The sequence below is a fragment of the Macaca fascicularis genome, chromosome 20, assembly GCF_037993035.2.
Source record: "Macaca fascicularis isolate 582-1 chromosome 20, T2T-MFA8v1.1".
Lineage (NCBI taxonomy): Eukaryota > Metazoa > Chordata > Mammalia > Primates > Cercopithecidae > Macaca > Macaca fascicularis.
In genome coordinates, this window is record NC_088394.1 from 8,284,432 (window position 1) to 8,299,700 (window position 15,269).

Genomic DNA, 15,269 nt, shown 5'->3' on the forward strand with positions numbered 1-15,269 from the left:
TATCCCTGGAGTGCCTTTCACAAAGTAGATACTTACTGAATATTTGTTGAATGATTAAACCAATAAATGGATCGATTAATGGATGGATGGATGGATGGATGGATGGATGGATGGATGGATGGATGGAATAGATGGGTGGGTGAGTGGGTGGATGGATGACGGATAGATGAATGGATGTAATAGTTGGGTGGGTGAGTGGATGGATGAATGACGGATAGATGCAGGGATGGAATAGGTGGGTGGGTGGATAGATGGGCAAAAGAAAGAATTCGGCCTTGGATTTTAGCATCAGTAGTAATCTCTACTTTCTAGACATAGTTTTAGGATGGATACCAACAATTATTATGTTTTGAGACAAACTTTCTGGAGAAAGTCCAGGGATCCTTTTAACTCACTTGGCGTGGGCAATTATTACCTTGCGCTTGCCATTTTGTACAAAAGTGTGTTTGGTTCTGTTCCTTCCTTCCTTCTCTGGCAAACTGAAAATTATGATGGAAATAAGAATTTCCAAAAACCTGTGGGGGTGAAAGAAGACATAAAAACAAAGCCACAGATTATTGTACATTTCCTGTTGCCAGATTAAATCATTGCATCTACTGTATGGGACAATTTAAAATTTCATCTGTTAATGGGAAAAGTTATGGATATTGCAGCCATTCAACTTATTTTGTGGGGGGACAGTTCTAGTTTAAAATACTCTACTATGCTGTGTCTGTAAATCACGGAAATTACCTAGAAATTGCTCCATTTTGGCATTTCAAAATATTGCTTGCACCTGGAAATAGCATCAGAAAATCTTTCCCAGATGCAGTTTGATTTGGAAAATATAATAAATTTAGTTTTGGTACTTAGCTTTTATTCTGGTCCATCTTATTTTAAATTTTAACAGGGCACAATGCATACACATTTATTACTACTTTTACCCTACCCACTTGGTAAAAGTTTTTATTTTATTTTTTCAACTGACCATTTGTTAAAGACAGGAATTATGTTTTAATTGTTTATTGGTTGGATACTTTTAACAATAAGTAATTGAAAATGGAACTAAAATTAGTTTAAACAAGAGAAGCAGGTGTGATTTCACGAGAATGTTAGCAAGAATTCAGGAGGTGAGGCAGACTTAGGTTAGACAATTCAGATAATTCATCAATGCAAAAATATCATTAAGGTTTCAGATTTTTGTGATATTTCTCCTATGCAAGTCTCATTGTATTTGCTTATCCTCTTAGGCTGTCATTCCTCCTGGTTCTATTATAGCTGCCATTGCTCCGGACATCATGTAGAAACTGCAACACCCAGAATAAGAATAAAAAATAGCCCTGTTTAATTTTCCTTTATAGGAAAATCTCCCTAGCCAGTCCATGTATCTCTTCCAGAGACTTCTGGCATTTCATTGGCCAGGTTATATCATTTGCCTTAATCATTTAGCAAAAAAAAAAAAAAAAAAAAAAAATAGGGGCCTACCAGAGGGTGGAAAGTAGGAAGAGGGACAGGATCAAGAAAAAATAACTGTGGGTACTAGGCTTAATATCTGAGTGATGAAATAATCCGCCCAACAAACCACCATAACACACGTTTACCTGTGTAACAAACCTGCACATGTACCCTTGAACTTAAAAAAATTTAAACAATGAGCTATCTTAATGTATAAATAAATAAATAAAAGGTATTGTGTTGAAGAAAAAGAAATTATTAGTTCCCCAAGACTGCATTTCAGCCTCCCTTCCAGAGTTTCTGATTTGGCGGGTCTTGAGCAGAGTCTGATATTCTGCAAGTTTTACAGGTTCCCAAGTGATAGGAAAATGGCTGGTTCCAGGACCACATTTTGAGACCCATCCTTGTAGAATAATCAAGACTGATCCCCTTGCCATTGTGGAGAAACTCAGCTCCCTTGAAGGACATGGAAGCCATGCAATGAGTGAAGTATTTAGGTTTCTGTCAGCCAGAGAATTATCTTTTGTTTAGTTAGCCAACAATAACTAATACAGCTGACATCTTACGGTAATAACACTATATTTCATGTGGTTAATATCTGAGGATTGAAAAAAAAACAAAGACAAAACAATTTTTTTTTTCTTTTGAGACAGAGTCTCGCCTTCTCCCCATAACTGGAGTGCAATGGTGCAATCTCGGCTCACTGCAACCTCCACCTCCCAGGTTCAAGCAATTCTCCTGTCTTAGCCTCCCAAGTAGCTGAGATTACAGGCACATGCCACCATGCCTGGCTATTTTTTGTATTTTTAGTAGAGATGGGGTTTCACCATGTTGGCCAGGCTGGTCTCCATCTCTTGACCTCGTGATCCGCTCACCTTGGCCTCCCAAAGTGCTGGGATTACAGGCATGAGTCACTGCGCCTGGCCAAAATAATTTTTTAAATAAAATTGTATAGAAAAATTCAGGATGAATATAGAATGTAAGTCTGAGTTATGTCAGATACCCTCCAAGAACTTAGAATTGACATTCAACGCAGTATTCCAGGTCATTTGTGTGTCTGTTTTTGCATTTCCAAGAGCCATACATTTTCTGGGAAGTCGTAGCAACCCCATTCACTGGGTTGAGTAAATATTCCTGGAAGATGATATGATAATCCACATCCATCAGGAGAAACCTGGGGCTCCCAGAGGTTAAGGATTTCCCTGCCCTCCTAGGTAGTGAGTGTTGGCATTAGAGCTTACAGCAGCGTCCTCTCATGTCTCTTAGTGAGCTTCTGGGATATGAGGGGCACAGGCATTTTGCAGTAACTGTGAGAGCCCTCAGTATCACACTATCCTTGGTACACACTCCAGAGAGACTTCTACCCTCCCATTTGCTCTTTTTCGATTTTTCAGCCTCCTGTGAGGTGAATGGATATCAAGGGGGATTAAAGAATGAAACATGCTTATTTTCTCTCCTTACATGCCTGAGGACAGGCCAGTGAGCCGTGGGCAAAATAGAACTGTGAAAATCTTCTCCTGGGGTTCTTTTCTTGGTATTTGGCCTGACACACCAGGGAAGCTACTACCTCTGTGAAGTTGTGGAGGGCTCCTGCCCAGCCTTTAGAGGGGAACAACAGGTCATAAAGAGAGTTTTCTATATTTACATGATTGTTTTTGTTGCTATTTTCATGGCTGCTATAACAAATCACCACAAATTTAGCAGGGTTAAAGGAACAGCTGAGGTCAGGAGTTCAAAACCAGCCTGGTCAATATGGTGAAACCTCGTCTCTACTAAAAATACAAAAATGTACCTGGTGTGATGGTGGGCTCCTTTAATCCCAGCTACTCAGGGGGCTGAGGAGAATCACCTGAACTCGGGAAGCAGCGATTGCAGTGAGCTGAGATCGCACCATTGCATGCCAGCCTGGGCAACAGAGCAAAACTCTGTTTCAAAACAAAAACAAAAAACACAACAAACAAACAAAAAAAACCACCATGTATTATCTCACAGCTCTGTGGGTTAGAAGTCCAAGTTCAGCGTGACTCAACTGGGTCCTCTGTTTAGAGATTCACAAGACGGAAAGGCAGAAGTTAGCAGGGCCGTGTTTCTTTCTAGGGATTGTGAGAATGAATCCACTTCCAAGCTCACTCAGCTTTTCCTGATTCATTCCCTGGCAGTGGTGAGACTGAAGCCCTCACAGCTTTGCTGGCTGTCAGCAGGGAGATAGCCCTGGCCTTCAGAAGCTGCCTGTATTCCTTCTCCCACTGTCCAGCTACAGCTACTTGAGTCCCTTTTTGCTTTGAATCTCTCCACGTTCCTCTTTTGCCACGTCACTCTGACTCTTGTTGGAGAAAGTTGTCCAGCTTGAAGGGCTCCTTCCATGACACTGGGCCCACCCAGGTAATTCAGCTCTTCTTCTGATCTCAAGATCTGTAACTTGAATTACATCTGCAAAGTCCTTGTCTTAGTCTGCTCAGGCTGCCATAACTAAATGCCAAAAACTGGATGGCTTTTCAACAACAGAAATTCATTGCTCACAGTTCTAGATGCTGGGAAGTCCAAGATCAGGGCAGAGTGAATGTTGGGTAAGGGTCCACTTTTTGGCTTATAGAAGATTTCCTCTTTCTGTGCCCTCAGATGTTAGAAGGGACTTGCTAGCTCTCTGGAGTGTCTTTTAAGAGGGCACGAATCTAGCCAGGCATGCTGACTCATCCCTGTAATCCCAGCACTTTAGGAAGCCATGGCGGGTGGATCACTTGAAGTCAGGAGTTCAAGACCATCATGGCAACATGGTAAAACCACATTTCTACTAAAAATACAAAAATTAGCCAGGTGTGGTGGTGGGTGCCTGTAATCCCAGACACTTGGGAGGCTGAGTCAGGATAATCACTTGAACCCGGGAGGTAGAGATTGCAGTAAGCCAAGATCGCGTCACTACACTCCAGCCTGGGCAACAGATCGAGACTCGGTCTCAAAAAAAAAAAGAAAAAAAAAAGGTACAAATTCTAATTAAGAGAGTCCTACCCTGATGACATAATCGCCTCCTGAAGGCCCCATCTCTTAATACCATCACCTTGGTGTTAAGATTTCACCATACGAATCAGGGGTGAGAGGACTTTTAAACATTCAAACCAGAGCAGTCACTTTTGCCATGTAAGGTAACATATTTATAGGTTCCAGAGATGAGGGCATGAGAATATTTGGGGGACCATTCTGCCTACCACAATGATCTCATCACAATGATAAATGTTAGCAGACATTGCCCTGATAATGACAACAGCTGCTATTTTTTAAATGTCACTCTATACCAGCCACTGCAATAGATACTTCAAATTGATTGGATCATTTAATCCCCATCACAAAAGAGCAAAGTAGAGACTATTATTCATCTCATTTTACATGTATATTTTTTAAAAAGCCAAGACATTGACTGCTTTGGTGTCTTGCCCTGGGTGACTCAGAAGGAAAGTGTGAAGCTGAGACCCTTCCCAGGAGGTCTGACTCCAAAGCCTTGACTACTGATCGTTCTGCATAACCCAAGTGTTCTTTGTATCCATGCCACCTTTATGATCTGCTTGCTTGCACGTTACCACACCCTTCTTGTGCTCAATGGCTCTGATTTCCTTAAGATAGGGCTACATTATTCATCCAGTAGAGCCCACTCCAAGACATGTGTTTTGCTCAATGAATTGTGATTGCGTGTGCACCTGCACATGTGTATATAATGGTGGACAGTTTAGGCATTGGGACTCCCCAGTAGGAGTCAGTGACATTGCTTAGCCACGTCCAGAAACACGGTAAAATGATCATCATCGCAGTTGAACGCTGACTCTTTTCCAAAGGAGGATTGCAGAAGCTGATAAAACAGTAGCATCCAAGATCAAACAAGGCATCGGCCACTGGAAGACGGTGGCCGCTTCTGCAAAATGGATCAGGAGGATTTAGAAAGTCATTATGGCAGAATGGGATTTGGGGTTGCCAAGGCCTACTGGTCCTCTTTTCTAGTAATTTCGCCCCTTTCAAGGACATCTACAAGCTATGGTTAAAAATCCCTGTGTGTTTGGCACTCCATTTCTTCTGTTAAATGAGGCAATATCTATAATGTCCTCTCTCACCTTTTAATTCGTTCCCCCTGCAAATACATCTTGTATTATCTTTCTTTTATCCCTTGGAATTGCCTTAGGCTAGCATGTTCTCTCTTCCTGGGCATGGCAAGGCTCTTGCTGTCTCTTACCCGATGGGTGTCTGCTAAGCTCTGCCTTAGAACCCCAAGTTATTTTCTACCTCAGGGCCTTTGCATATTTTACTTTTTCCACCTAGAATCCTCCTTTTGACATTCTTCACAAACCTACCTCAATCTTCTTAGCAAACTCTCAGCTCACATGTCACATCCTCAGAGAATCCTCTGACAACCCCAAGTGAAGTACAGAGTCATTTCAACTTGTAATTAATTGATTTTGTTGGCCTGCCTTCTCATGTTGGGTGGGATCCTCTTAGAGTCTATAGGTTACATAAGGGCAGAAGCCTTGACTGTCTCATTTGTTCTTGTGTCTCAGTGCCTCAGCTGTCCACGTAAGTGAAATAGGTGTTTGTGGAATGACTTAGGAGCAGCACCGTCATCTCTACTTTCCTATAAGGAGTCTTGTGCATGGCCTAGCACATATTCTGTCCCCAGCTCCATGGAAAGCACTGTCAAGCTATTTGTGTCAATTCAGGAAAATAAGACCAAGTTAATAGTGGTGGTAATACTTCACTAGCTTCCAAGATTTGTCAGGAATATTCTATCTGCTTTTCTAAAGCTCACTCTTTACTGGAGTCTCAGAGGATACCCTGAGGATCCCTTGCTCCTGGGTCAATAGGAGCACTTATTAAATGCAGATTGTTGGGTTCCTCTTCAAGCCAATGAATCAGAGTCACTAATGCTGAACCACAGGAACATGAATTTGTAACAGGTAACCCAGGTAATTCTTGTCTACACTAAAGTGTTAGAATAACTGATGTAGAGTGTTTGATATTAACTGTTATCTGTTCATACATAGATTTTCTTGCCCCAAAGCATCTCATGGTGCTTCTCTAAGCAGTTTTGTTACTTAAAAGAATGACAGACTGGATAACTGGAAGCAGACATCTTTCTAACAGATCTCATCGTTCCAATTTTAAGTAGGAAATGCATCAGCTCTGTTTTCTGATCCTGAACTTGGGTTGGAGGAAACCTGCTCAGAGACTTTCTCCAGGATTTGCTAGCCCTGGGGCTAAGTACAGGGGAAAAGATGCCTGGTTTTAGGCAACAGTGAACACTGTCTGGGTCAACAATAGGATTCAACTGCCAGAAAGCTAGCACAGTTGTAATTTGCATCTAATAAAAGCAGATTTATAGGACAAGAATCCTTACAGCTCTACTCTGAAGTATTGCACGTAGAGATAATGTTATTGCTGTTTGTGGTTTACCAGACCTATACTATTTACTAGTGATAATAAAGGTTAAATTAAGTGAATGCTTATTTCATGCCAAGCTAGCCCTTCTAACTGCATTATCTCATTAAATTCATACCCCTCACCAATGAGGCAGGTACTCATGTTTCCATTTAAGGATAAGAAAAGAGGGACTTAGTGGCTTAGTTTTATAAGGTCACCCCAGGTCCTAGGGTAGTCATTGGAGCCCAGATGTGAAGTTTGCGTCAACTCCAGGATGTCCTGCCTTCATCTCGCCTCTCCAGGAAGACAGGGCTCGGAATATTCAGGAAATGTCTTTGATCTGGATCCCGGCTCTGCACTCAATAGCTGTGTGTCCTTAGCAAGGCATGTTGCTGTCTGTATCTCAGTGTCCACATCTGTAAAATGGCAACAGTGACGCTTGCCTGCGTGAGTTATTCAGTGATGATGCCCAGGCATCCACATCATTCATAGGTGTGTGCCATCAAGGGAGTTGTTTTATTAAACAAGCTGCTCTGATAATACACACAATGCTAGGTTGGGGACACCATACTTCCAAAGGAATCAGAACAAATTAGAGCAGGAAGAGACCAAAATGGTAGAATGACCAGAAATGGTCTCTATGAATTTGAGGATTTTCAGCCACAGGAGAGACTGATTTAATCAATACATATTTACAGAGCAACCACTCTGCTCCAGGGCCCTGTGTTAGGCACCTGGAAAAAAGAGGTGAACCAAACAGATACATTCCTTATCTCTATGTAGCTTCAGAATATTTAGCAAACACTGCATACAAATATGTACATATTTTAAATTGCGATGTGAAGGATAAGTAACACAAGTGTCTAACAGAGGTAACTGATACAGTATCTACTAGAGAGGAAATCAGACTTCTTCGCATCCCTGTGTGCTAGAATAAGAATTCTGAGTTAAGCATAACGACGAGGAGAACTTTCGAACGAGTCTCCTAGGCGACCTCTCAGTAGGGAACAAATGCTAAAGACAGACAGCTGCTGGGTATGGCTCTTGCAGGGGGCCTCATACATACCAAGTCGTATAGACTTGACAGTCTTTAAGGTCAACCAGATTTTATGTGTCTGCCTTCTAGGGCTTTCTTGAAGACATGCACTTTGAACAAAGAGGACAATGGGATGTAACAACCACAGTGATTGAAAAACCCCAAATGCCCAGAGAGAACATTCAACCCTTAGAATGTTAGAGAAGGCAGTATAATATAATGGGTGAGAACATGGATTTTGGAATCAAATAAACGTTGGTTCAAATCCCAGCTCTGCCATTTAGTAGCTGTGGGACCTTGGGCAGGATAATTCAACTGTAAAACTGTGGTATGATAATAAGAGTGACCTTGCTAGGGTGTTTGAGGATTAAATAAGATTGTATACCTGCAGAAAAGTGGGGATATAAACTCGGGTCTGTCTACTGGGATACCCCTTATCTTCCCATGGTGCACATGCAATCTCTTCCCCATTCCCACTACGTCTCTTTGGAAACTACTGTCGTCCTGCCTGACTTCAATCTTTACAGAGTCCTTCTTTGTTTCCTGAGAGCTCAATCTATAGCCAAAGTAATGAGCCCGATCTGATTCAGTCCAAGAACTCTGGTCATTGAACTTGACTTGGTATGTCCATAATTTGTACATTTTGGATAACAGGTTATTGCTGAGAGGGAAAACCTTTGGCTGAATCCAATACATTCACAACAAGTGAAGCAGGAGGAAAATGCCTAATTCCGGCTTGTTAGCCGCTGAACTTCTGAGAACAGAATCAGCTTAGCTGCTTGCAAATAAGCGAGCATCACAGAACTTGGTTGAGCTGGCAAGAAGGTAACAAGCTGTGTGTGAAAACCCTGGGATTAAATCTCCACAGTAAAATTGCTCGGTACACAGCATCAAAAGAGCTGAAAGGGTAAGGAGACAATGAGTAAGCTCCTTTCTGCTCACCCGCCCGACCTTTACCATTGGGAACACCCCAAGAAGTGTATGCTCTGGCACCTTATCAAAAAATAAGGCTGTGCTTTAGATTATAATTAAAACAATAAATTCTTCTCCCCTGCGTGTATCCTGATTAGATTGTTGACACTGTGTCAAGCTGTTAGGGAGACAAACTCACAGTGCTACTTGCACTCAACATGCCGCTTATTTTTGAGTCACTCGGGAGGTGTTTTTTGTTTGTTTTTTTGTTTTTGTTTTTTTGTTTATTTTTTTACGTGACAACTTGCAAGTAACCCATTGGAGTTTCCTTCCTTCTATTTCTCTACCAAGTTATTAACACTGATACACATGGAACTTCGGGAATGGGGCAGCTTTCATCTTGGTGTTGATGTAGGTCACCGCATGAGCCTTTTAGGAATCTGAGGAACTTGTGTGTTGCTGAAAATGCCAGAGGACACAGGCATGCCTAAGATGCTTTAAAGTCTTCTGAAGATAGGTTGTTTAAACTGTGGCAGGAGGTCTCGGGTCAGCCTCTGAGCAGAGATTTAGGAGATTCTCTGCCTCCTCAGCCTTGTTTCTCCAAGCATCAATAGCAAACTCTTTCTTCTGGTGGGTGTCACTGATGGCTGACTCAGAGTCAAGGATGGGGAGGTTGCAAGGATCATAGGGTCCCATCCAAATGACCTAATTCAGGAATTTGGGGTCTTGAGCCATGGTCCCAGCAAGCCTGAGTGATTTATTTTTTTATTTTATTTTATTTTATTGATTGGTTTTTGAGACAGAGTCTCGTTCTGTCACCCAGGCTGGAGTGCAGTGGCATGATCTTGGCTCACTGCAAACTCCGTCTCACACCATTCTCCTGCCTCAGCCTCCTGAGTAGCTGGGACTACAGGTGCCCTCCACCATGCCCAGCTATTTTTTTTGTATTTTTAGTAGAGACGGAGGATTTCACCATATTAGCCAGGATGGTCTCAATGTCCTGACCTTGTGATCTGCCCAACTTGGCCTCCCAAAGTGCTGGGATTACAGGCATGAACCACCGTGCCCGGCCTAATTTTTTTTTTTTTTTTTTTTTTTTTTTAGTAGATACAGGGTTTCACCATGTTGGTCAGGCTGGTCTCGAACTCCTGATCTCATGATCCTCCCATCTCGGCCTCTCAAAGTGCTGCAATTACAGGCATGAGCTACCACGCCTGACCCAGCCTGAGTAATTTTTAATTCCTAAACCTATCAGGCTATGTTTTTCTCAATTTCAGACCTTTGCCTATGAGGTTTTCTCACCTGCAATGACCTCACAATGGCACCCTTCCCTTGGGCCACTTCAGCTCATCCTTCACATCTCAGCTTTCATGTAGCATCCTCCATGAAGCTTTTTAAAACAATGAATATTTTATTTTGAAGTAGTTTTAGATTTATTGAAAAGTTGTGAGATAGCCCTGAGTTCCCATGCACCCACACGCCATTTCCTCTCTTCTTAACGTCTCACATCATTATGGTACATTTGTCACAATGAATGAACCACATGGAAATTTCCCTTTTTAAATATTTTAGTGTACAATTCAGTGGCATTAAATATATTTATATTGTTGTGCAATCACTACCATTCATCTCCAGAACTTTTTCATCTTGCAAAACTGAAATTCTGTCCCCATTAAACACTAATTTCATTCCTCTTGCTTGCAGCCCCTGACTAGTTTCTACTTTCTGTTTCTATGAATTTGACTACTCTAAGTACCTCATATAAATGGAATCATACATTATTTGTCTTTTTGTGACTGGCTTATTTCTCTTAGCATAACGTCTTCAAGGTACGTTGATGTCTTCAAGGTGCTACAGCATGGGTCAGTTTTTTTTTTTTTTTTTTTTTTTAACATTGCATAATATTCCATTATGTGTATGTAACACATGTTATCTGTTCATATGTTAATGAACATTTAGGTTGTTTACGTTTTTTGATTAGTGTGAATAATGCTGCTCAGAAAGCCTTTCTTAATCTAACTGTATACCCCAGGTGCACCCTTGGGTAATCTCTATCATAGCACTTATCTCACAGAGTGTAAGAGCTGATTTCCGTGTCTGCCTCTCACACTAGTCTTCCACATCCTTAGTGCAGGTGTCCTGTCAGTAAGTTGTTCACCATTGTCTCCCTATGATGTAGGGTTCATGTGATGTGCTCGGCAAATATTTGAAATGAGTGATTGTAGGAGGAATGAATGGATAGTTGGTTGGTTGGATGGATGGATGGAGGGATGGTTGGATGAATGAGTGGGTGGGTGGATGAGTGGGTGGGTGGATGGATGGATGGATGAAGTTGAATGGATGGACGGTTACAAGGATGGGTGGGTAGATGGATAGTTGAATGGATGGAAGAATGGTTGGATGGATGGAGGGATGGTTGGGTAGATGAGTGGGTGAATGGGTGAGTGGTAGGCAGATGAGGTGATGGATGGATGGATGGATGGACAGTTGGATGATTGGATGGTTGGGTGGGTGAATGAGTGAGTGGATAGAGTGGTATGTATGTATGTATGGTTAGATGGAAGAGTGGATGAATATATAGATGGAGGGAAAGATGAATATATCCAGAGGATGAGCCCCAGCAGATTCCTCAAGGAGTAGAGTTTGATTTATGCTATTGATCTCACTGGGGTGATTGTATGATTATAAACAAGAATTCTGGGCAAAGAAAACACGCCAGGTTAAAGTAGCATTGAACATAGAAAGAGTAGATCTCCGGGTGGGGTAGGGGAGTATAATTTGCTTTACATTTTTTTAACCTAAAAATATTTTTACTTGTGTTTTAGTAAATTAAATCAATGACGATCTTTTCCATAATCCTACTGCCAAAATAGATTTTATTGAACTTTTAAATATAAAAATAGTGCACAAACAGATGATTCATAGGAGAAAATAAGGAATAAAATGAAAATGTCCTTCCCAACCAGTCTCTCTAGAAAGATAACCACAGTAAGTACATCTTGTGTATTTGCAACTATTCTTGGGGGGATTTTCTATGATTTGTGAGTATGTATCTGCCATGTTCTTTTTTTTTCTTCCTTTTTTTTATTATTATACTTTAAGTTCTAGGGTACATGTGCATAACGTGCAGGTTTGTTTCATATGTATACTTGTGCCATGTTGGTGCCATGTTCTTTTTAATGAGTGCCTGTTCATTGCATAGAGTTCACACCACTTAACTGTTCTTCGTTGAGGGGGACATTTAGCTTTAGGCTATTTCCAACAGAACTGCAATTTCTTTTAAAGTAAGCTGTGAGTATATCCATAAGGTAAATTATTTAAAGGAAAACTGCTGGGCTATTTTTTTTAACGTACATACACTTATACGTTTTAGTAGATGTTCCCAGATGCCCTTGCCCAAAGTTTGCACCACCTGATGTTACCATGACTCACTTTTATTGCTGTCAGTCATTTAGTGTGGGTGAGGCACCCTGGTTAAAAGACATAAGGTTGGAGCACATAGTCCAGTTTACTTCTCAACATCAATAGGACATTTCAAAAAATGAGTCATGCCATTCCCTAATTTATAATAAATTCTGAAAGGGGGTGGAGAGGGCTTCTTTAGCCATGAGCTATGCACATTAGATCAAAAAAGGGAGAGAATCCAGCGATGTCGAACTCAAGCATGATTTGGAATTCTGTCCATTTTCTTGCCCTCGATAGATGTATTTAAAGTAGAAGAGACAGGAAAGGTTAAGACTTTCAGTCTCTTTCCCTTAAGAGTGATGCGTGATTCTCTACTGTCTGGGAGCTCCAGGGTCTGACCCACAGATTGGCTGTCACTAATGCTGGGAAGAGGTGTCACTACTTTAGCAAGCCCTAATTCTGTGCCATTTCCTGCTTCCATGGGTCAAATGTCGGCACCATTCAATGCAGGCGGAAGAAGCTGACAAAAAGGCGTTTGGGACTGGATCTTTCAGAGTACAAATGAGGTAGTAGTAGAATAGTTGGTGAAAACAGTTTAGCACATATTTGACACAACTTAGCTGCTATGCCTGGCATCTCTCCTTCAACATATCCTGCCTGGTAATTATTATTAATAATCGAAGAATATATATAGCATGTTTATAATTTCTTCTTTTTATCCATAGCTCAAAGGGAGAAACGTCGCTTCTCTTTTAAGAGATAAAAAGATATAGACATAGGCTTAGACATATGTCATTATTCTCCTTTAGGATAAAAGGTGGCGAGGGCTTTATAAAATTCCAGTCTAAACATATGGTACTATCTGGAGGAGGGGATCTTCATAAACAACATAAACTTTCCATTAACAGTAATACCCTCTTGCCCTGTAACACACAATTCTTTATATGTTAACTCATTTGGAAGTCAATTTTTTTCCACTGTGGCTGAACTGTAAGTCTGGAAACCAGTGTTATGAAACTTGCAAAGAAAAGATTAAGTTATTCTGATATGAAAATCGTTATTTTAGAATACGATATTTATGCAGTACACAGTGCAAATATACAACATGGGATTTACTGTGAAATGTCTCCTTCCACTTGTCTCCCCAGCAGTTCAGTTCTTCTCCTCAGAGACCCCACTATAGCTATTTTTAGAGCATTAATCCAGAGACAGTCAATTAATAAACATATTCACAAAAATAGTAGCATGTGATCATATGACATGAAAACCAAGTCCCAGACCATGGCAAAATTGTTTCATTAAGAATAAAAGTCACAGAAAGTATACTTGTTTTACAGAGTTTATTAGATAATATTATTAGATAAAAATGTTAGGATAGGATGAATTCATGGAAATGTGGGATTTCTCTTATGTATGTATTGCTTTATTAAGAGCAAATGCAATATTAATATCACAGGTTTAGACATCTGAAAAACATACATGGATTTGACTATGCCTTTCATAGGCTGTGTGATGTTAGCAAGCTCTCCATTCTTCTGAATCTCATATTCCTTTTATTCAAAAAGGAGAAGAATGTCTGTGTCCAAGGGTTGATGCAAAAGATGAATAGCGTAACATAAAAAGGACCTCTGCTAGGTGCAGTGGCTCAAGCCTGTAATCCCAGCATTTTGGGAGGCTGAGGTGGGTGAATTGCTTTAAGTCCAGGAGTTTGAGACCAGCCTGGGCAACATGGTGAAACCCCGTTTCTACTAAAAACACAAAAACTAGCAGGGCATGGTGGCAGGTGCCTGTAATCCCAGCTACTCGGGAGGCTGAGGCATGAGAATTGCTTGAACTCAGAAGGCATAGGTTGCAGTGAGCCAAGATCACACCACTGCACTAGAACCTGGGTGACAGAGCGAGACTTGGTCTCAAAAAATATATATATATGTTATATATGCATAATGTATAATATATACATTATGTATTCAAGGTCCTTTATATATATTACACAAATATGTATATATGTTTATATGTGTATATATGTATATATTTATATATATTTATGTATAATATATATAAAATATATATAAAGGACCTTGAATATTTAGTGAAAGCAATTTGCTTATTTTCCTCTTTACCTACCCATATTATGATTTACAGGAGCAGCTCCTCGAACAGTAACATATTTTTGTGCTTTATTTGGCTAAATTTGATGGTTAAAAAAGAGAGAGTAAGAATATGATGGAATCCAAGAGTAGATTCTTCCGATTTACTAGTATTCTCCCTCTGCCTCCCCCACTTCTTAGCTGTGTTCATACATGAATGGAGGGTATAGACATTCATTCTCATCTCCTAATTGCTTTCTTCATAGACAATTCTAGTGATTACAGGGACATTGATTCTAGGGGATACGCCAAGTACCTCAGTACCATCCAGCTCTCAAACTTTTTCTAACCTCCCTGAAGCACCTTTTGAACTCTACCTATTAACTGGCAAGCAATCAAGACATTATTTAAACATCAATATTGTCTTTTCATTAAAAACAGCCGCCCGGCTGGGCATGGTGGCTCACGCCTGTGGTTCCAGCACTTTGGGAGGTAGAGGCGGGCAGATCACGAGGTCAGGAGTTTGAGACCAGTGTGGCCAATATGGTGAAACTCTGTCTGTACTAAAAGTATAAAAATTAGCCAGGCGCGGTGGTACATGCCTGTAGTTCCACCTACTCAGGAGGCTAAGGCAGGAGAATCGCTTGAACATGGGAGGTGAAGGTTGCAGTGAGCTGAGATCGCGTCACTGCACTCCAGCCTGGGTGACAGGGCAAGACTCTGTCTCATGAAAAACAAAAACAAAAAACAAACAAACAAAAAACAGCACCCCATCTTTCTCAGCTGTTATGCTACTGAATAAATGGCCTCTTCTCACCTTTTTGTGTTCCCTAGTGCCCTTTAACTTCACTATGAAGGCCATGTATCCATGCCTCTAATGCTTTACAATTAAGGATGGCATCCCCACTTTGGTGATTTAATGAGAATTCGCAGTGTCCCCAGTGACCTGGTGAACAGCCCGTTATTTAGGTTGGTGTAAAAGTAATTGCAGTTTTTGC

At 40.9% G+C, this 15,269-nt stretch overlaps 1 protein-coding gene across 1 annotated transcript in view; it reads left to right on the forward strand.

Annotated features, from left to right (window-relative positions):
* RBFOX1 (RNA binding fox-1 homolog 1) overlaps nucleotides 1-15,269 on the forward strand; it is a 2,485,336-nt gene that overhangs the window by 2,232,310 nt on the left and 237,757 nt on the right.